The sequence below is a fragment of the Tenebrio molitor genome, chromosome 4, assembly GCF_963966145.1.
Source record: "Tenebrio molitor chromosome 4, icTenMoli1.1, whole genome shotgun sequence".
In the NCBI taxonomy this organism is placed as follows: Eukaryota; Metazoa; Arthropoda; class Insecta; order Coleoptera; family Tenebrionidae; genus Tenebrio; species Tenebrio molitor.
Window position 1 is genome coordinate 27,319,255 of NC_091049.1, and position 23,015 is coordinate 27,342,269.

The window sequence follows — 23,015 nt, forward strand, 5'->3', positions numbered from 1 at the left end:
TAATTTCTTGTATTTATAACACGATCTTGTATTGCAAATATAAAACCCTCAGTCTCAGGATGAATATTTGATTTTTTAAGCCATGCATAAGAAGCTTGAATATTAATTTCTGGCTGTTCTAGCTCTTTAAAATATCTCCCATGTAAAGACTTTTGTTTTATATTTGCTATAGTGTCAGGTATATTTGGCTCAACAATATCTGAAATTATATTATCACTTAAATTTAAAGGTGTGTAACCTTTATCCGCTGAAACCAAAGCATTAAAAAATCACGAGGTCTATTGAGAAAATAATTTTTTAGTGAAGCAATTTGATTATGTTGTAGAATTTCTAGATTTGAAAAACCCCTACCACCATTTACGCGTGGTAAATTAAATCTTTCGATAGCAGATTTGGGGTGATGTTTACAAAATTTTGTAAAGAGAACTCTAGTTTGAGTATTTATATTCTGTAAATTAGTTTTGGACCATTTTATAATACCAAAAGAATAGGTCAACAATGGAACAGCATATGTATTAACTGCTTTAATTAAATTATTACCGTTTAATTTTGATTTTAAAATAGATTTAATTCTTAAATAAAATTGTTTTTCTAAATTTTCTTTTATAATTGAATGTTGAATATGATTTGATTGATTAATACCTAAATATTTATAAAATTCTCCTTTATTTAAATTTTTAATGATTTCTCCTTCTTGAGTTATATATTCTAAATGTTCGTAATGACCGCGACATATTGATTGCGTTTTACACTTATCAATACCAAAACTCATGCTAATATCATTTGAGAAATTTTCAGTTATTGTTAATAAAGATAAAATGTGATTCTTTTAAGATGCATAAAGTTTTATGTCATCCATATAAAGAAGGTGATTTAATTTTGATAGTGTGGTATTATTATGTCTAATATTAAAACCGTATCCAGTGCTATTTAATAGATTTGTCAAAGGATTAATGGCTAGACAAAACCATAAAGGACTTAAAGAATTTCCTTGATAAATTCCCCGTTTAATTTGAATAGGCTCGGATTTTAATTTAGTATTGTTTATTGATAAATTTAAAGTAGTTCTCCAAAATGTCATTACATGTGATAAAAAGTTAATCAAATCCAAATTAATTTTATAAATTTTAAGAATTTTAATTAACCATGAATGTGGTACTGAATCATAGGCTTTTTTGTAGTCTATGAATGCGGTATAAATATTTCTATTATTTTTTCTAGCTTGTGCCATTATTACCGTATCTATTATAAGTTGTTCTTTGCAACCAAAACACTCCTTAACACAACCTTTTTGTTCTTCATTAAGTATATTTAATTTTTGACAATGGTCGTAAATTATTACTTTAATGCAAGATGTCATAATTTTATAAATTGTAGGCAGACATGTGATTGGCCTATATTTTGATGGATTTTTAGTATCGGAATCTTTTGGTTTCAGATATGTTATACCATGGGCCAAAAACTCTGGAAATGTGTTAGGTTCCCTAATAAATCCGTTAAAGTGATCAAGTAAGCATTTATGAATACAAGTAAATTTAATTATTATGACGAGATATAGCAACAACAATTATCTTTCGTAACAATTTGTAAATTTTTCTTTAAGTTTAAGTAAACTAAAATGTTACAAATTTGACAGTCAGTAGGGAGGAATGTGGCAACTCTGGCTTCAGCACTGGCCAGAGTTTCCAATTCAATAATTATATTTTTCTTCACTTTTGAGGTAATCACTCTAAAAATGACATTGTTATTGACAACGTATTTTATAGAGAAATAGTATATTATATCAATTATATCATTAAGAGTAGAAGTGAGTCTTTTTGAGCTGAGTCCAGAAATTGAAGACCAAGACGAAGCCGAGGTCAGCAACTGGGCGAAGCACAAAAAGACCTTCTACATACTTCACTGTACATTAGTGTAGTGTAGTGCAGTAATTTAAAACCAGTTTTAACGTTTTACGAAGATATCATTCGTTTTGAAATTACTTCATTTATTCCATAAGTAGTTTCAATATGTGGACAGGATATCTGCTTGGTTCTGATTGTCCCAAATAGCGATTTATCTGCTCACCAAGTTCACCCAGCGTAACTGGAGATGACTGAAGAGCCCGGACTCGTCGCCTCATCCCGTCCCACACATTTTCTATCGGGTTAAGGTCCGGACTCCTTCCTGGCCTTACCGCAATACCGACTTCGTCCAGATACTCGGACACAACCAGTGGCGGCTCGTAAGAAACGGACTACCTGGCTTTACCGTTACCGTGTTGTCTGTGTTTTCTACCGACTCCCTTTCTACTTTGCTTTGTTACGTTTCTAACTAAAAGTGCAAACGATTCTAATTATTTTCTACGATAAAGCGCTCTGTTTCTAATTTGCAATTTTCGCCCTTTAGTTACAAATATGCCACAAAATTGAGAATGCTAAAAAAGGTGAATTACCCAATGAACATTAATTTTGTGGTTCTCTCAATTTGAAACCTGCTAACATCAAATTCATTAATTCAATTATCCCCTGATTGGACTCCCCAAATTGTCGAACGAGTAAATTTTGCAATGTTTCTTTTCCCATGAAAATTGTTATCTTTGTGTTGTGTTCGGACCGGGCGCGTACCTGTCTTTTCGAAGAAAGGTTGGCAGATTTCACTTGAAGAATGTGATGCCGACAAGCAACAATAAAATTTACAACTGACCAGCATTTCCGTCGCAAATAAACGGTATTTAAAATATTTCGTTGAAATTATTTTAAAATTTATCGAACCTATTCGGAGCGTTACAATACTGTACCAGTATTCTTTGCCTGCGATTGTACTTACATGTGACAGAGCTCTCCTTCGTCCACGAGTCACGAGCCGCCACTGAGCTTTTCTCTGAACTTTGTAACAGGCCCATTAGTTTATGATTACCTAAATTGTCCAATCCATACTTTGAAAAAAATATAATTGAAATGTTCGATTTCTTTTTCTGTTCCACACTTTATTGGCTTCTTGTTTTTGTAACGATGGTGCAAGAATGTATACGTTTCGTTTGAAAATAAAATCAAGAGTTATGGATTACCTGCATCAGAACCTCCTAAATGGTGAGTTCATTAAAACATTATTAGTCAACTTCCTCGTGAGCATGTTTTAGAGGACCCCATGAAAATGGTTCGTGTGTTGGGCAGCGATATTTATCAGACAAGAATTGGTAAATTCGTACTGAAGTTAACGTTTATTTTCTACTTGGCATTGTTAGTCGCTCAACTCTTCTTCTTTCTGGCAGCGACCATAGAAAACTTGATCAATCATGCACTGCTCTTCTTGCAAATGTGTTACGTAATGCCTGTCCAGAAACGACACAACTTATTCCTAAAGTTTTTGTTTTAGGCCGAATTCGCAATCACCGTTCTATTGTACAAAAATAAAATTGTAGAACAAGTAATGGAAGTGATCGATTTGTGGGAGATCGATTCCGCCGGTGAAGAAACTAAACAGAGAATCACAAGAGAATCCAGACGAATAAATATGTTTGTGGCAATCAACACCCTCCTGGCTGTGACGTGGGCCACCACTCATCTTTTCCGTGAAGCCACAGAGACGGTTTTTGTTCGACATATTTTTGACTTGTTGTTTCCTGGGCAGGCCGACTTTCTTTTCATTTTGTTTAATTTAACGCTTTATGTAGCAACTTTTGTCATGATAGCACATTCTTATGAAGTGATTTATGCGACGCAGCACGTGAAATTTCAGATATACATGTGTAAAACATTCATTCAAGAAATGACCCATGGTACAGATTCTGAGGAGACGCTAATTTATAATGCAGATTATCAACAGTTGATAGAGTCGAGACTCAAGTCTTTAATCAAAAGGCATTGTGACTTTATCCGGTAATTAATTATTCATGGCATTTTTGTCATCGCAATTCGTAGTCTCCCATGTTTTGAATTAAATTTTCTTCTAATTTGTCTTCATCTGAAACCTTTTTGATTCTTGACGTTCACGTTTTGATCTGTTTTTGACTTTTAAATTTTTCAAGCGATCTTCTTCATGTTTTCTTAGCTTTTTGCAATATTTATCAATATCTAATAACGCTGTTCTGTTACAGATGGAGAGATAATATGTTGCTTTTAATGAAGCATCTCATAGTGCCATTTACTTTGGGCGCCGTGGTCATCACTACAAGTCTTGCTCTTTCCCTCCTACAAGTAAGAAACTGATTCTCTAAATTTTCTCTTTCTGCTAACCACGTTATAGTTATTTACGTATTAAGCGCTGTTAAGAAGGCCATAACGAGTAAGGGAGCTCCCGCGGTCGTTATGGCCCTTAACAGAACGTAGTACGTACAACTTTTTTCGTCGTGCTAAATCACGTTAAACATTAGGTATACAAGGTGTCTCAAAATTCGCGAATTCCGAATTCAGAGCGTGGTAGGGAAGGACCCAGTGGAGCTCGAAAAATACTTCCTGAAAAAGATATAAGCACTTTAATTTTGTTCAATCCACAGCAGCTTTCATATCCACAGTCACAAAATACTATTCTAGCTACGTTGCACATAATTGGAAATCCCCTGGAGGTGACCAAATTCATAACTTTTGGTTAAAAAAATTTACTTGTATTCATAAATGCTTACTTGATCACTTTAACGGATTTATTAGGGAACCTAACACATTTCCAGAGTTTTTGGCCCATGGTATAACATATCTGAAACCAAAAGATTCCGATACTAAGAATCCATCAAAATGTAGGCCAATCACATGTCTGCCTACAATTTATAAAATTATGACATCTTGCATTAAAGTAATAATTTACGACCATTGTCAAAAATTAAATATACTTAATGAAGAACAAAAAGGTTGTATTAAAGAGTGTTTTGGTTGTAAAGAACAACTCATAATAGATACGGTAATAATGGAACAAGCTAGAAAAAATAATAGAAATATTTATACCGCATTCATAAAAGCCTATGATTCAGTACCACATTCATGGTTAATTAAAATTCTTAAAATTTATAAAATTAATTTGGATTTGATTAACTTTTTATCTCATGTTATGACATTTTGGAGAACTACTTTAAATTTATCAATAAACAATACTAAATTAAAATCCGAGCCTATTCAAATTAAACGGGGAATTTATCAAGGAGATTCTTTAAGTCCTTTATGGTTTTGTCTAGCCATTAATCCTTTGACAAATCTATTAAATAGCACTGGATATGGTTTCAATATTAGACTTAATAATACCACACTATCCAAATTAAATCACCTTCTTTATATGGATGACATAAAACTTTATGCATCAAAAAAGAATCACATTTTATCTTTACTAACAATAACTGAAAATTTCTCAAATGATATTGGAATGAGTTTTGGTATTGATAAGTGTAAAATGCAATCAATATGTCGCGGTCATTACGAACATTTAGAATATATAATTCAAGAAGGAGAAATCATTAAAAATTTAAATAAAGGAGAATTTTATAAATATTTAGGTATTAATCAATCAAATCATATTCAACACTCAATTATAAAAGAAAATTTAGAAAAGCAATTTTATTTAAGAATTAAATCTATTTTAAAATCAAAATTAAACGGTAATAATTTAATTAAAGCAGTTAATACATATGCTGTTCCATTGTTGACCTATTCTTTTGGTGTTATAAAATGGTCCAAAACTAATTTACAGAACATAAACATTAAAACTAGAGTTCTTTTTACCAAATTTAGTAAACACCATCCTAAATCTGCTATTGAAAGATTTAATTTACCACGCGAAAACGGTGGTAGGGGTTTTTCAAATCTAGAAGTACTGCTAAAAAATCAAATTGCTTCACTAAAAAATTATTTCCTCAATAGAGCTCGTGATAACACCTTTTTTAATGCTTTGGTTTCAGCCGATAAAGGCTACACACCTTTAAATTTAAGTGATAATATAATTTCAGATATTGTTAAGCCAAATATACCTGACACTATAGCAAATATAAAACAGAAGTCTTTACATGGGAGATACTTTAAAGAACTGGAACAACCAGAAGTTAATATTCAGGCATCTCATGCATGGCTTAAGAAATCAAATATTCACCCTGAGACGGAGGGTTTTATATTTGCTATACAAGGTCGTGTTATAAATACAAGAAATTATAAAAAACACATATGCGGTTTACAATCGATAATTGATAAATGTAGGATTTGCGGAACTGAAGGGGAAACAATTGAACACATCATTTCTTCTTGCACCGTTTTGGCTCAAAGCGAATATAAAAAACGTCACGATATATTCGCTAAAATTATACACATGAATTTAGCTGTTAAATTCAATTTATTAAAGAATACACAACCACATTATAGTTATACACCAGAAAGTTGTTTGGAAAATGACAGTTACAAGTTATATTTTGATAGAACAATTTTAACTGACATTCATATTAAGCATAACAGACCAGGCATTATAATTTTAAATTAACAAAAAAAGCAAGCATATCTTTTAGATATAGCTGTTCCAAATTCACATAATATAACACAGACATATAACACAAAAATTAATAAATATTTAGAGCTGTCCGTTGCTATGAGAAATCTTTGGTGTTTAGAAAAAATTTCGATTTTACCACTTGTAATTTCAGCAACGGGAATAGTACCGCAATCTGTTTTTAAAAATTTAAAAATTCTGGATTTAGATAACACATTGGTAGTTGAAATTCAAAAAGGTATATTATTATACTCATGTCACATCGTGAGGAAGTTCCTTAACATTGACACAGAACATAATACACAACAAAGTCAAAATGCGGAGGCAAGACGCCGGTAATTATGTTGATAAGCACTGCACTATTACTTGATAGTAATATCCGTAATAGTGTATGTACTCCGGCAAAATTGCCGTGCCGCCGGGTGGAGGTGGGATAGTATTAAGTATAAAGAATGGTAATGACAATGTACCGATCGAAGACAATTGTTTGGAGGAGGAGCTTGCGACGACTCCAAAATTGTCTGAGATCGGTACATTGTCATTAACGTTCGTGATGCTTATGAGATTTTTTGCGCAATTGAATATTTATTACAAAACATTCACATCTAGAATAGGCCCAATGCGATACGTGTTTATACCCTTCACATCGTGTTGCCACAATGTCGATTTTTGTATCGCGTTTCTAAGGTAATCTGCAAACAACTACCGCCATTGCAGTTTTTGTGCGCAAATATCGCCAGTTGTGTTGAAAAAGAAGCAGTAAAATGAGTGATATTAGTGATTCCGAAAACGAAGTGGATGTTGTAGAAGAAACTTTGAATGTGGGGTGCGTTACAAATAAAAAATTTTTGAAACTAACGACCTCAGCGTGTAATTAAGAAGACAAGGAAAATTTGGGGTATGAAATTTTTTTTTTTTTAATGTCGCGGCAAATTCGCTAATGTTATTTTATTACACCGGCAAGGAAAGCCGATTACAAGAGCCGTATGAGTTTCCAGAAAGTGCTAACATCTTGTCTTCAACTTCTGTCCACATAAATAGAGAATTTCCTAAACCAACGACCTCAATGTTTAATCAAGAAGACAAGGAAAATTCGAGGTATGACAATTTTGACAATGCTAATGTTGCGACAAGTCCACTAATGTTATTTATAAGTTTCCAGAAAGTGCCCCAACTTCTTGTCTTGAAGTTCTGTCTACATAAAAATTATTATAATAATTGATTAATTTTGAATAAATTTACTTACCGTTCTAAAACACCAAAAATTACTTACCGTCGAGTTTATCGTTAGCAACGGGTAAACATAGCTTACCGTCTTAGAAACAGATGTGGTAAACAACCAAATAGAGTACAATCGCGCAAAAACTTCTTTTAATTGTTATTATAATATTACAAGTTATTTTTGTAGGTTAAAGGAATTCAATGGAAGTAGAAAAACCCTCGAATATAAATAATCCATCAACTTCATCATCTTCTACTAGTAACAATTTGTGTACTATATTACCAAATGTTTATACGTTCAAATAGTGCCATTGTATGTTTTACATGTAAAAAGTCATTATTGAAAAAATTATTCCGACTAAATATGTTTATATCTAATTGATTTAAATATCCAGAAGTATCACCGGATCTCCCTTATTTAGATATAATAATTAATAACGGAGAGACTTATTATGAAAGAAAAAAAATGTACAGTGAGCGGCAAAAGTATGGAATAAATTCCTTAAAAATTAAACAATTTTTTTTCAAAAAAATCTTTGCACAGTTCAATTTTAGTTTATAAAAATACATGTTTTAGTTTCAAAGAAAATTCCAAGCAGTCATTTGTTTTCGAGTTATGACGTCATCGATAGTTTTTTTAAACGGAAACTCCATATTTTTTTTCTTGATTCTGATAGCGCCTTTAATTGTATAAATGACAGTATAAAAATTTTGTTATCTTACATAAGGAAATTTTTGAGAAAAAAAATAATAAATTTGGAAAAAATAAATTTTATAACGAACAAAAACAAGTCAAAAAATCAAGTAAGTAAATCAAACAGTCAAATGTTACTGTCAATTTCATTCGTATGTGTTATTTGTTTTACAAAACGTTTTCGAAAATGACTCATTTAACAGAAACACAACGTATAGAAATTTTAATTTTGATTGGGTGCTGGGATAAAACTAAAACAGGGGGAATTTCTTCATAAACTTGCTTAATTTTTCCAAATTTATTTTTTTTTTCTCAAAAATTTCCTTATGTAAGGTAACAAAATTTTCATACTGGCATTTAAAAGGGCTATCAGAATCAAGAAAAAAAATTGGGGGTTTCCATTTAAAAAAAACTATCGATGACGTCATAACTCGAAAAGAAATGGGAAAATTGACTTGTCCAAAGATTTTTTTGAAAAAAATTTTGTTTAATTTTTAATGAATTTATTCCATACTTTTGCCGCTCACTGTATACTATAACATTAATTTCACTTTGCGTGGTTAACGAAGACGATAGAAGTTTCACTTCAACCGTGCGCTTATATGGGTGAGGCACACAGAATTTTTTTACTCCAAAGTAAAGCTATTCTTCAAAAAATTGTTTTACGTTATTATCTGCACCATAACTAACAATAAACACTGAACTCCTCAGCCTGTATTTGAAGAAAACGCACTTCAAAGGTGCACCTTCAGATCAATGTACCTTTGTGGGGGGAATCCCGATTTTTTTTAATTTCCCAATTTGGACTACTGAAGTGATCCCCTACAACGCTCTGAATTCGGAATTCGCGAATTTGGGACACCCTGTATAATAAATAATTATTCAAAGATTCAGCATTTGAATGAAAAGAATTTGAAAATCATGGGAAGCGTTGTCACTTTGCCAAAGCGTTGTTACTTTGGCAACGCATAAAATTTAAAAAAATTAAAATTCCCAGTGGAATTTAAAATGTTCTCATCTCTGTATTCTTGAACTGTTTGGAAAATGATTTCACGTGAGAATTTAAAAATGCAATATGTTGATAATTTGGATCAAACGGGTCTAATTTCGGATAAAGTCTTTGTGCTTGGCCAACCATTATTTAGATTGCAAATGAATTCTTCCATTTTTTTCTTTTACAAACAATTATGTATTAACAAAAGTGTCAGATTTGACAGTCGAATTTCTCGCGAAAAAATTATTTTCCCATGATAAACACTAGGTGAAATAATTCTCCGGATTACTAGTGGAACAATCCGTCTGACATAAGTCCAGAATACACTTTTGCATTTCTCATGAGAAAATTTGCCTATTTTTTCAATGAGAATTAATTCCATCGATTCAAGAATTGGGCACCTGATAAAATTTGCGGGCGATTAAAACCTCCCTAACAGCCCTGAGTGTTGCCAGGGTATTATTGACATCTTAACGGTTATCGATTGTTGGACGTTATTCATACCTTAACAACATAGCACGACAAAAATATTATTAACGCCACCTGTTCGGTAAATTCTAAGTCGATTGATTCTTGATAAGATTAATCTGGATGACTAAAGGTGTCGACTTTCTCAAAGGTTTTATCACTTGGTCTCCATTGCAGGATACGATATCGTGGCGTAGTTGTCTGATGGCGGTTTGGACCTTGTTGACCATCACAAGTCTGATAACAGCTGGGCACACTTTAGAGGACGAGGTGATTCACTGTGAAATGTTTACTTTGATGTAGAATTATTTTTCAGTCGGAGAAAATGTTGGAAAGTTTTTCCATTCCAAAATGGTACACCTGGAATATCAAAAACAGAAAGCTGCTGTTGTCAATTTTGACCAACACGACCAGACCGATCAGCATAAAATTTACAGACAGTTTTACCATAAACTTCACTTTATTTGCGTTCGTGAGTATAACTTTTGGTGAGTATATCATCGATCCAATATTTGTTTCAATTTTCAGATTGGCAAGACACTCTACTCGATAGTTTCGCTCTTCTTGAGTACAAAAATTGGAAAACATTGATTCGCTGTTGCATCTTTAGCATTTGTTGTTCACTGACTTTTCGAATGCCTTAAGAGAATGTACTTTTCAATAGTGCTGTTAATTATGACAAAATGTAGCAACACCAATCATCTTTTATAATAATTTACAAAATTGACAATTTAACAAGTATAGGTCATTATACGAATTTATTTTTCTTTTTCATGAACAATTACAACTTGTTTGTTAAATGTTTTTCAAATCTAAATGTTATGGCACAGTAGAACATGTGAAACAATTAAACACAAAACACTTGAATATTTGAAATAAGCAACTTAATGCGATTTTCGAAATCGCGAAGATGCTGCACAATGTTTACAAAGGTTCGTGCATTGGGAAATATCCTTTGAGGTCAAAACCATATCAGTTTCCTTCAGGTTGGTGAAAGCCATTTGTGATTTAAATTGAGGTTAAGATTGAGATTCTTGTCAAAGTGACTTAATTTCGAATTAAATGACAACAACAAGGTCTACTATGCTTTTCTTTTGACCCATTTCATAAAATTCAGTAGCGCTCCCAAACTTTTTTTGAAAAACTTTTAGCCCCTTTTTCTCGAACAATATCAAGATTTGCATAAGGCATTACTGGTTCAGTCGTTACTTATTGTGGAGTTCTACCGCTGGTTAAAATTTCTACACAACTTTCAAAGTGACCCTGTATATTAATGAACTACCGCTTAGGAGGTTCTGATACTGGAAATCCATAGCTCGTGATTTCATTTCCAAAGGAAAGAAATCAATTTTTGCACAAACAATACATTCGAGGGATTGTTAGAAAAACAAGCAGCAAATCAAGTGTGTTACGGAAAGAAATCCAACGCTTCTATTATATCTTTTCTAAGGTATTAATTGGACAATTTAGGTAACCAAAAACTAATGGACATATTGAGTAATTCATAGAAAAGTTCTGATAACTATTTATGTAACCAGTTAGGAAATGCCTCATTTTATATAACGAGTGAGATGAGTAATGCATTTTAATGTATTTTCCGCGAAATATCTTCTTTTAAAAAATGGTAAAAAAATCATTAAAATCATCTTTTTCTTTTCTTCTACCCTGACTGACACCCATTAAAACCTCCCCGTTTTCAAACTTTTTCAAAATCTCGTGTACCTGCGTTTCACTGACCTATAAATTATTACATTTCCAAATTTGTGTAGACATGTTAATAATATTTTACCAAAAAAAATATTTGCAGCAAATTTATACAACTGCTTATTTAAAATTCCTGGAGTTATTTCTCTTCTTTCCAAACAACAGTTTACAATTGCTTGCTTTTCGCTCTCCGTTAAAAGTGTTTTCTTACGTTTTATCTCCTTTTCTTGTTCAGACATTTCCTGCATGTAAGTAGCTACGTGTTTCAAATTATTTTATCTAAAAAAATTGCAAACCGAAATGAAAAAATGTCAAAAATGAAGTTTCAAATTTTGAATTAACACACATACCGAGTGACTATCAATGATTGAAAATTATTTTGTTATGTTGGTAACACATTTGAAATCTTTAGTTGGCAACATCGTTGGCATGACACACGCAATTTTCAAAATTGAAACAAACGTCAAAAAAATCTATTTTTTTTTTTAACGCCAATGTATTTCGTGACTTAACCTAACCTAAATAGAAATGATTGACAGATGATGCACGAGAAGATTTGCACTACCAACTGCATCATTGTTGCCAATCCACTATTTTGCTTCAATCATTTATAGTCATTCGGTATAATTGAATTTTTTTAATAAACAATTGTCAAAACGTTATCATGTTGGTATGAGCCAAATAGTGATTTTCATGATAATACGATTAGTCACACTGAGTGTCAACATTTTTTTAATCTAACTGAGCCTGTGCCCTGACGAGCGAGACTTTATTTCAAATTCGAAAAATATTTCCGCTGATTTGTCATTAAATTTATTTTGAAAATGAATTCGCGGAAAACAAGTCCGGGACGTGAAATGAACATAACCTTAATTATGATTTGCTGTCAAATTGTTATACAGCTGGTCCATATGTGCACATTTTGGGGTGGTACAGGATGGTTTTTTTCTTAATTTTGACATTGACAATTGTTTATTAAAAAAATTTCACTATTTTAACATTAACATTTATATTAATAGAAAAAAATTCTTCCACATGTGTTCTTTCCAATACTGCAGCTTTCTTCGCCTTGCATCCTCTCGACTCACTCTTCAGATAGGCAGTGAGCTTACTATATTTTCCAATGTCTATGTTTTTATAAACCTTTATAGCGGCCTTCAGCATCGAGTACTTCGACCACATAGATGAAATTGCATACTTCTTCTTCAAATGTAAGAAATGCGATAATTACCCTCCGTTTTTCTTTCCAGTCATTAAATCCAGAAAATACTTTTTCATAATGTTGCCCGGACTTCGCAGGCAATAATTATTGGAGAGTTGCTTCTTCAGCTTCCTCAAGGATTATCTCAGAAACAGAATAACATTCTTGCATTTTTCACCAACTTCACAAATTTTTACAAATGCAGTCGATAAACAATCGAAAATAAATAGCAATCATTCAACACCTCTCGATATTTTTTATTTCATTTTAATGATTTTTGAAGTGACAGCCGCTCTCAGAGGGAAATGTCAAATCACTTTTTGATAAAATCGGATGAAATTCCAGCAATTCTGATTCGAAATGAGTGTGATTGTGGATAAAATGTTGCGTTTTATTCAGTTAAGAAAATTAAACGCTCGACTTTAAACATTCTTGAGTGGATAAAACGCTATCTAAAACACTTATACAATAAATAACTATTATCCACAACCGATACATTATGAAGTCATAATTCTACTGTTTTGTGAGACTTCTTTTGGAATTAATAAAACACTTATGTCTTATGTTATAAGACACTAGTGTCTTATAAGTAATAAGTAATAAGACACTATGGCGCTTAAAGTCAAATTACAAACGTCATTTGAAAATGTAAAATAAAAATTAAAAAAAAAGAAAGGAAAAACGCGATTCTTTGTACCTGGTTGTGGATAAAATGTCGTATTGCATTTGTAGATTACCGGTAAATAAAACTCTTGAAAATTTAGACACTCGGCCGTGCGGCCTCGTACCAAAACATTTTCGAGAGTTTTATTTGCCTTATAATTTATCCATACAATAAATAACTATAAAATAAATATTATTTCTTGGTGATCCACTTCTACCTAATGTCACTCAGTAAATAGTTATCAAAACTTTTCTCTAAACTACGTAACAGGCCCATTAATAATCTCATAGTGCCATTTACTTTGGGCGCCGTCGTCCTCATTACAAATTTTGCTCTTTCCCTTCTGCAAGTAAGAAACTGCTTCTCTAAATGTTCTCTTTCTGCTAACCACGTTTACATTATTAAAGCCCAAATTCTAAGTCAAATGATTTTTGATGACGAAACATGTCAATTTTTTGTGTAGATCTATATTATAGGATGCGATATCGTGACGCAGTTGTCTGTTCGGGGTTTGGATCTTGTTGAGCATCACAAGTCTGATAACAGCTGGGCACTCTTTAGAGGACGAGGTGATTCACTGTGAAATGTTTATTTTCATGCAGAATTATTTTACAGTCGGAAAAAATGTTGGCGAGTTTTTCCATTCCAAAATGGTACACCTGGAATATCAAAAACAGAAAACTTCTGTTGACAATTTTGACCAACACGACCAGACCGATCAGCCTAAAATTTACAGACAGTTTTACCATAAATTACACCATATTTGTGTTTGTGAGTATACCTCTTGGTAAGGATATCATTGATCCGATATTTGTTTCAATTTTCAGATTGGCAAGGCACTCTACTCAATACTTTCAATACAATACAAAAAAACTCTGATAACTGCTAGGGGAGATTTTTATATTACTTATCTACCCACCTATGACGAAAACAAGTGACGATCCCCTGTCAAGTTGCTGTGACATTATGATGCTTACTGACCAAATTTAATTCACATCCAAAGAGTTTTGTTGTTTTTGTGTAGCCTTAACCAACAAAAAAATAGTGAAATTTAGCTAGAACATAAAAGCGCGTTCAAATTCTTGACGAGGGAAGGAAATGGACCCAAGAATATTAACCAGAGGATATGGCGGCGCCTCGGCCAGAAAACTCAAACTGGGACGAAAAAGATGCACTTTTTGGCCTTGATACCTACACAATAGTTATTTGTACTATGGCGGACAAAAAATTTTGAATGATCAAATTTTGGCACATCAAAAATATGTATTGTAAACTGCCCTTTACTGTTATTATGACGTTTATAAATTAAATCGAAAAATTGAACGTTTGAAGTAAACATCTATCAAGTTTAGTGATACAATCCCAGCCATATCTAAATTTACTAAAGCCAAAAATAGTAACCCTTCACCAGAGGGATAAGTCGTGCGACTAATCTGTCACTGGTGACATGACAAGAAAGACAAAAAGAAAAAATGAGCTTAGTTGACCATAAAGCCAGTTTTACATTTATATGTCAAAGGAATATCAAGGCGTTCAAAATTTTTTGTCTGCCATAGTATATCAAGAATGCGAAATCGTACTTTGACGAACCGAGAGAAAAATTGTCGCCAAGGCCGCTTTGCGGCCGAGGCAAGACAATCTCGAGATCGTCAAATGTACACAACATTTTGTGTGCAACCCGAAAATTTGTAATTATAAAATGAACAAGAAAAATTTCCTTCACTGTCAATAAAAATAAAGTCGGCCTACATGAAACGACATAAATAAAACAATTCACTTTGAGAAAAGTTGCAAAAATGTCCGAAGAAAATTACGATGTTTCAGTTCCGTGTACTCATCCAGAGTTAAAAAAATATTATAAATTGTGCAGTGTCGCATTTGAAACCTGAAAAATCGAAACGGCAATATGAAAAATGTTACAGTGACTTTGAGAGTGATGTAACAAGAAGAATGTGAAAACCGTGTCGGATAATAATCGGTGCGATTCTCATTTTCGTCTAATTCAAGATTGCTAAGTAACAACATTGCTATCTCTGCAATGTTGTAACAATGTCGATAACCATTTTATGATTTTCTCCTATTCTACCCACAAAATTTGAGCAATGATTGTTACTGCCGCGGTCTGTCATGAACATCGTTATTTAACAAGCGTCGCGATTGCGCAGTTTCCTTAGCTAGTGGACATTGCTCACGTCAAACGTCAAATCCGCGTTAATTAATTTAAAAATTGATTCTTGCCGTTCTTCTGCTAACGTTAAAAAAAGGAACAAGAAGAATAACTTCCAGCAAATGGAAATTATGGTCCAAACGTTGGAGAAGGAGCATAATTATTTTAGTAATTTAATTTATTTTAATTTCTTATCAATTTATATTCTAATTTCAATCTGGCCTTGAAAGCACAACAGAACTTCTTAATAGCAAAAAAATACATATTATTCAATTTTTTGACCTATATATGTATTAGTGAGTATTACACTTACTGATTTTTAACATTTTCCACGATATTTTGAAAATGCATAAGAAAATTTGCTGCAACCAAGTCCATCTTTCAAGTTAGCAAGATCATTTGTCAATTGTCACACGTTTACATGTATAACAATCTTCTGTGTATGATTCTGTGAGCATCTCACTCGTTACACATTTCCTAACTAGTAACATAGGTAAATAGTTATCGAAACTTTTCTCTGAACTACGTAACAGGCTCATTAATTTTTGATTGCCTTAATTGTCCAATCCATACTTTGGAAAAATATAATTAACGTTCGATTTCTATCTGTAACAGACTTCATTCGCTGCTTGTTTTTCCAACGATACCACGATGGTGTAACAATGTATACCTTGCTTTTGAAAATAAAATCAACTGTTATGGATTACCTGCATCAGAACCTCCTAAATGGTAAGTTCATTAAAACATTACTGGTCAACTTCCTCGTGAGCATTTTTTAGAGGACCCCATGAAAATGGTTCGTGTGTTGGGCAGCGATATTTATCAGACAAGAATTGGTAAATTCGTACTGAAGTTAACGTTTATTTTCTACTTGGCATTGTTAGTCGCTCAACTCTACTTCTTCTTTCTGGCAGCGACCATAGAAAACTTGATCAATCATGCACCGCTCTTCTTGCAAATGTGTTACGTAATGCCTGTCCAGAAACGACACAACTTATTCCTAAAGTTTTTGTTTTAGGCCGAATTCGCAATCACCGTTCTATTGTACAAAAATAAAATTGTAGAACAAGTAATGGAAGTGATCGATTTGTGGGAGATCGATTCCGCCGGTGAAGAAACTAAACAGAGAATCACAAGAGAATCCAGACGAATAAATATGTTTGTGGCAATCAACACTATCCTGGCTGTGACGTGGGCCACCACTCATCTTTTCCATGAAGCCACAGAGACGGTTTTTGTTCGATATATTTTTGACTTGTTGTTTCCTCGGCAGGCTGACTTTCTTTTCATTTTGTTTAATTTAACGCTTTATGTAGCAACTTTTGTCATGATTGCACATTCTTATGAAGTGATTTATGCGACGCAGCACGTGAAATTTCAGATATACATGTGTAAAACATTCATCCAAGAAATGACAATTGGTACGAATTCTGAAGAGATGCTAATTTATAATGCATATTATCAACAGTTGACAGAGTCGAGACTCAAGTTTTTAATCAACAGACATTGTGACTTTATCCGGTAATGAATTGTTCATGGAATTTTTGTCATCTCAGTTCATAGTCTCCCATGTTTTGAATTCAATTTTCTTCTAATTTTTCTTCATCTGAAACCTTTTTGTTTCTTCACGTTCACATTTTGATCTGTACTTAAATTTTAAATTTTTCAAGCGGTCTTCCTCATGTTTTCTTAGCTCTTTGCAATACTCAATATCAAATAAAGCTGTTCTGTTACAGATGGAGAGATAATGCGTTGCTCGTAATGAAAAATCTCATAGTGCCATTTACTTTTGGCGCCATCATCATCACTACAAGTCTTGCTCTTACCCTCCTACAAGTAAGAAACTGCTTCTCTAAATTCTCTCTTTTTGCTAACCACGTTATAGTTATTTACGAACCAAGTGCGGGAACACGATGTTCCCGCATGAGCGCATTTTTTAAAGCACGAGCGACGAAGGAGGGAGTGCCTTTAATTAATGCGCGAATGAACGAAAGATGTCTTCACGCAAGTGGTTCGTACAATATTTTTTGTACGAAAATTAAATTAAAATTTTTTGTTTTAATACATTAAACATAAACGAACATAAAACCAAGTAGGCAGTGATCTTTGGTTATTGGAAACAATTGTTTCACTTGATTTTCAATTTTTGCAATAATTTGTGAATTTTGTAGTAACAATTCTCAACGATTATAAATCTTTCCGTAATTTTTTAATGGAGGAAAACCCAGGGAAGTTGTATTTTATGAACTAAATTTTATTATTATCAAGCCAGATTTTTTTTTAATGTCTCAAAGGGCCAGTGTTTTTTGCAATTTTTACATTCGAGTCGACCGGGAAGCACTCGTTTCGGAGCGAGCGTTGAATGTTGGAAGCGTTGCTTTCAAGGCCATGAGTACAAAAATATTATTACAGTGTTTTCCTTTTTATTTTCCTCTTTTGTCAATTGTATTTCACTATTTCTGGACATTTAATAGAAATAGGAAATATTTTTGAGAAATAGTGAAATACAATTGACAAAATAGGAAAACCAAAAGAAAAACAGTGTAAAGCCCAAATTCTAAGTCGAATGAATTTTTATAAAATCAACCTGTATGACGAAACATGTCAATTTTTTGAGTAGATCTATATTATAGGATGAGATCCCGTCCCGCAGTTGTCTGTTCGCGGTTTGGGCCTTGTTTACCATCACAAGTCTGATAACAGCTGGACACTTTTTAGAACACGAGGTTGGTCACTTTGAAAAGTTTACTTTGATGTAGAATTATTTTTCAGTCGGAGAAAATGTTGGAAAGTTTTTCCATACCAAAATGGTACACCTGGAATATCAAAAACAAAAAGCTTCTGTTGACAATTTTGACAAACACGACCAGACCGATCAGCATAAAATTTACAGACAGTTTTATCATAAACTTCACTTTATTTGCGTTCGTGAGTATAACTTTTGGTGAATATATCATCGATTAGATATTTGTTTTAATTTTCAGATTGGCAAGACACTCTACTCGATAGTTTCGCTCTTCTTGAGTACAAAAATTGGAAAGCATTGATTCGCTATTAAATCTTTAGTGATTGTTGTTCACTGACATTCCCAATGTCTTAAGAGAATATACTATTCAATAGTGCTATTAATTATTACAAGATGTAACAACACCAATCATCTTTTGTAACAATTTAGAAATTTGACAGTTCAACAAGTACTATAGGTTATTCTACGAATGATTTTTCTTTTTCATTAACACTTACAATTTGTATGATTCATATTTTTCAAATCTAAATGTTATGGCACAATAGAACATGTCAAACAATTAAACACACAGCACCTGAATATTTAAAGTAAACAACTTAATTTGCATAGAATAAACAAATAAAGTGAATGAACAGTATTTTACCCCACCATCATTTTCTTGTGCAGTAAATCTTCTAAATAATTATAACAACCAGAAAATGTAATCACAGCCATGCGGCCACCGAGCTACCCAATTCTTTCTTATTTAGAAAGTACCTTAGCAGAAATTGAACATCATTTTACTTACGTTTTTAAACATTTTTGACGGAGATGAATAGAAATAAATTTTAAAATCTAACATAACGGATGTTCACAATCTAGCACATTTGTGTTGGCTGTGGTTTGAAATATGCTTGACGTTACATAAACTACAACTTGCAAATATGAACATAACGTGAACTGCTTCTTTAATGCGCCCGATACACTCTCCGAAAAACTGTGCAGTCCAGGCCTTCCGTATTTCCGGAGCGTCTGTGGTAGAAAACTGCGTAGACTGTTCGGGTGACCGGATGAGAATGAAAAATCGATTCTGAATAACTGTGCAGTTCCAAACGTCAAACCAACCGCAGTGTGTGTGGCGTTGTCAGTTCAGTTTAACTGAGGCGCCTTTCAGACAACATGAGTCTAGAATTTCTTCAACAGTTTATCAAGATTTACGAGTCGGAACCGTACATTTGGCAGATTAAAAGAACCTAAACTCTATCGTGATAGTGTGAAAAAGGAAGATTCCTCTACGCAGGCATTTTTTGTGGTAACTTACTTTTGGGAGGTTCTAATACTGGTAATCGATAACTCTTGATTTTATTTCCAAACGAAAGGAATCAATTTTTACATGAATAATACAATCGAGGGATTGTTATAAAAACAAGCACCAAATCAAATATGTTACCGAACGAAATCGAACGCTTCAATTATATCTTTTTTGACTGGGCGATTTAGGTAATCAAGAACAAATGGACATATTGAGTAGTTCACAAAAAACTCTGATAACTGCTAGGGGAGATTTTTATATTATCTACGCAGCCATGACGAAAAATGCTGTGACATCCAAAGAGTTTTGTTGTTTTTGTGTAGCCTTAACCAACAAAAAATTAGTGAAATTTAGCTAGAACATAAAAGCGCGTTCAAATTCTTGTCGAGGGAAGGAAATGGACCCAAGAATATTAACCAGAGGATATGGCGGCGCCTCGGCCAGAAAACTCAAACTGGGACGAAAAAGATGCACTTTTTGGCCTTGATACACAAATAATTATTTTTTTCTACTTTGCGTTCGTACTGATGCTATTACGATACTGTTTTGCGTATCGTAATAGGAAAAGGCGTGAAATAATAATAATACTAAAAATAGTGAAATTTAATTTTTTAATGTTGACGGATACTGTGGTGTCGCGGCAGACCGCAGACGTGACCTTGGATGGAATCCTTCAACTTTAACGGTTTTAAATTTTAAATTATTTTTTTTTTATTGAAAAAGTGGCAAAGTAGAAAAAATACTGTATGCCATCTCGTTTATAAGGCATTTTATCGCACATACTCCTTTAGGGCACTCCTCGCTACGCTCGTCGTGCTCTAAAACCGTGCGTGCGATAAAATGCTTCTTATAAGACTCGTATAATATACTATTTTTTCCATATCATAATGAAAGTGGCACTTTTTTACACGCAAAATCGTAGTGAAAATAGTACTTTCGCTGGTGCCGCTGGTGGGGCTTACTACAATGATGTTGTTTCAAATAAATATTGTATAAATACGTCCCAAGCGTCAATGTCTTGTTGAATCAACGAGGTAGTTGAAGCTCTAAACAATCCAATGGTATTAAATGAATGAGTTGCGTTCCCAAATAATCTTGAAGAATTAAATAATATTAAACAAGCGTAAGGGAAACAGTTTTTCTAGATTTGTGCAAGGAATATACTAAAATTGTTTTAGTTTCTTTTTTCAAAAATATTCAAAAGAAGTGATTTTTTTTCACACTGATCCACCAACATTTGCTTTTGCTTTTTAGTTGCATTTGTTCCCAGCTTTTTAATTTGTATATGACAATTATTAAATAAATTACGTTAGACAACTTCGATTTGTTGTATTTTGCAGTGTTGCCATATAAACTGTACTCTTTTTTACGAATGCCTAAAAATGTGTTGCGAACACTTGTCAAGAATAGGCTTTCTTTCCACCATTCGCAATTTATTCTTCGCAAAAATGCGCATTCGCAAATAAACGATCATAGTCAAGAATTGACCCCATGCAGTTGTATGTAGTGATCTTCTCTGGCGGTTGTTTTCCTTTTAGCCCCTTGTCCTCTTTTTCTGTTAATAAAGCTGCCAGGCCAGTAGTTCCATTGCGGTAGCTCTTTTTACCACAATTTTTTTGATACAGTAGAGTCCGGATATAGTGAACTTTAAAACTGGTTCACTATTTCCGAGGTTTACTAAAAAGGAAAATAAAATTTCTCATACGTTTACCATTAAATATGTATGTATTTTATACGGTTACATTTAGATGAAGTATAGTAGTTTATTTAACAAGTTTGTGTGTAATTTGGGGTCTTTATGGCATGAGTGGCCAGTTTAAAACGCGTGTGAAACGGGCGTTTTAAAGGCCCGGAGCCGACCCGAACCTTCAAAAGCGGAAAGGGCACTCACCTTCCCAAAATTGACGACGGGACCGGACTTTCCAAAAATCAACAACTGGCCCGGACGTTCCACAAATCGACAACGGCTGTCTTTTTGGAAAGCCCGGGCCGGTTCTCTTTTTGGAAAATCGGAGCCCGCTGTCGATTCCGGGTGGGCTCCGGGTGGGTTCTGGGTCGGTTCCGGTTGGGTTCTGGGTCGGCTCCGAGCAGGTTCCGGATCGGTTCCGGTGAGTTCCGAGTCTACTCTGGTTGGTTCCGGGGGCCCCCGGGTCGACTCCGGGCGGATGCCGGTTGATTTTCGGATCGGCTCCAGGTGAGTTCGGGGTAGACTCCAGTGGGTTAAGGGTCGACCCCGGGTGAGTCCCGGCTCGGCTCCGGGTCTATTCCGGTTTGGCTCCGGGTGGGTTTCGATTCGGCTCCGGGTGCGTCCCAGGTCGGCTCCGAGTCTATTCCGGTTTGGCTCCGGGTGGGTCCTGGGTCGGCTCTGGTTGGTTCCGGGGGCCTCTGGGTCGACTCCGGGCGTATGCCGGTTGATTTCCGGGTCGGCTCCGGGTGGGTCCCGGGTCGGCTCCTGGTGAGTTTCAGGTAGGGGTTAAGTTTGACTCCGGGTAGATACCGAGTTCCGTGAATTTAGTAGGCCATCTCGTAGCCTATTCACAACTATTTAATTTGGTGCATAGATAATTAAAATCGCCTAATGAATAAGGGAGCTATGGACTCATCTTCTTTTTTGGAGATACCTGTGTAAATGAAATTTCAAACCGACCTGATAAATAAACGTAATTTCTTGATATTCCACTTAAATAATCAAATTAATTATTTTGTCGAATTAAGGTACATCTTGTACAAAACACGTTAGGAAATGCCATTTTGTATGATTCTGTTAGCATCTCACTCGTTACACATTTCGTAACTAGTAACATAGGTAAATACAGGGTGTACAAAAAATGGCGTTCAAACTACTTACTACCTTATCGAGGATGTTTAAATGTACATGAAAAAAATATGGAAAAAATGTTTCCGACAAAAAAATCAATTATTTTTATTATTATTATTAACGGTAGTCAGCCATTCCATTATGACGGACGGGACAAATCGGAAACATTTATTCAAAAGTTCTTTTTTTTTTAATCAATTAGTACTTATATTGAAACAAGATTTGACAGTACTGTTCAATGTGATCCAATGATTCATTTTATTGCTAAGTTTTATCGCCTTTATTGTTTACTTGTTTTTTTTTTTAATTGCAAAGTTGAATGACGGACGGGACATGAACATAATGTTAAAATAAATTCTAAGTGTATTATCTACAAAATATGCGAAATTATTAATAAACCAAGTAGAACTAATATTACACTGATGTTGTAATTTTTAAATCAATGAAATGTAGCAGTCACATTTAAGAAATGGTGAATGAATAAGTGATTATTGATTTTTTTAAATCATGATAGACGGGACATGACGGACGGGACAATAATTACTTTCAATTTTAATATACTTTATTTTACCAACCATTACAATAAACAAGTACTTTTAACTACAAAAT

General features: G+C 33.7%; 3 long non-coding RNA genes across 3 annotated transcripts; all 3 read left to right on the forward strand.

The window, feature by feature from the left end:
- The first annotated feature begins 9,774 nt into the window (after positions 1 to 9,774).
- On the forward strand, positions 9,775 to 10,793 carry LOC138127513 (uncharacterized). Its single transcript, XR_011158256.1, has 3 exons — positions 9,775 to 10,085; positions 10,132 to 10,287; positions 10,344 to 10,793. It is a non-coding gene; the product is annotated as an uncharacterized lncRNA (long non-coding RNA).
- Positions 10,794 to 13,870: 3,077 nt separating this feature from the next.
- On the forward strand, positions 13,871 to 15,549 carry LOC138127514 (uncharacterized). The gene is made up of 3 exons (XR_011158257.1): positions 13,871 to 13,953; positions 14,000 to 14,155; positions 14,212 to 15,549. It is a non-coding gene; the product is annotated as an uncharacterized lncRNA (long non-coding RNA).
- Positions 15,550 to 18,078: 2,529 nt separating this feature from the next.
- On the forward strand, positions 18,079 to 18,925 carry LOC138127635 (uncharacterized). Its single transcript, XR_011158298.1, has 2 exons — positions 18,079 to 18,479; positions 18,536 to 18,925. It is a non-coding gene; the product is annotated as an uncharacterized lncRNA (long non-coding RNA).
- Positions 18,926 to 23,015: the final 4,090 nt, after the last annotated feature.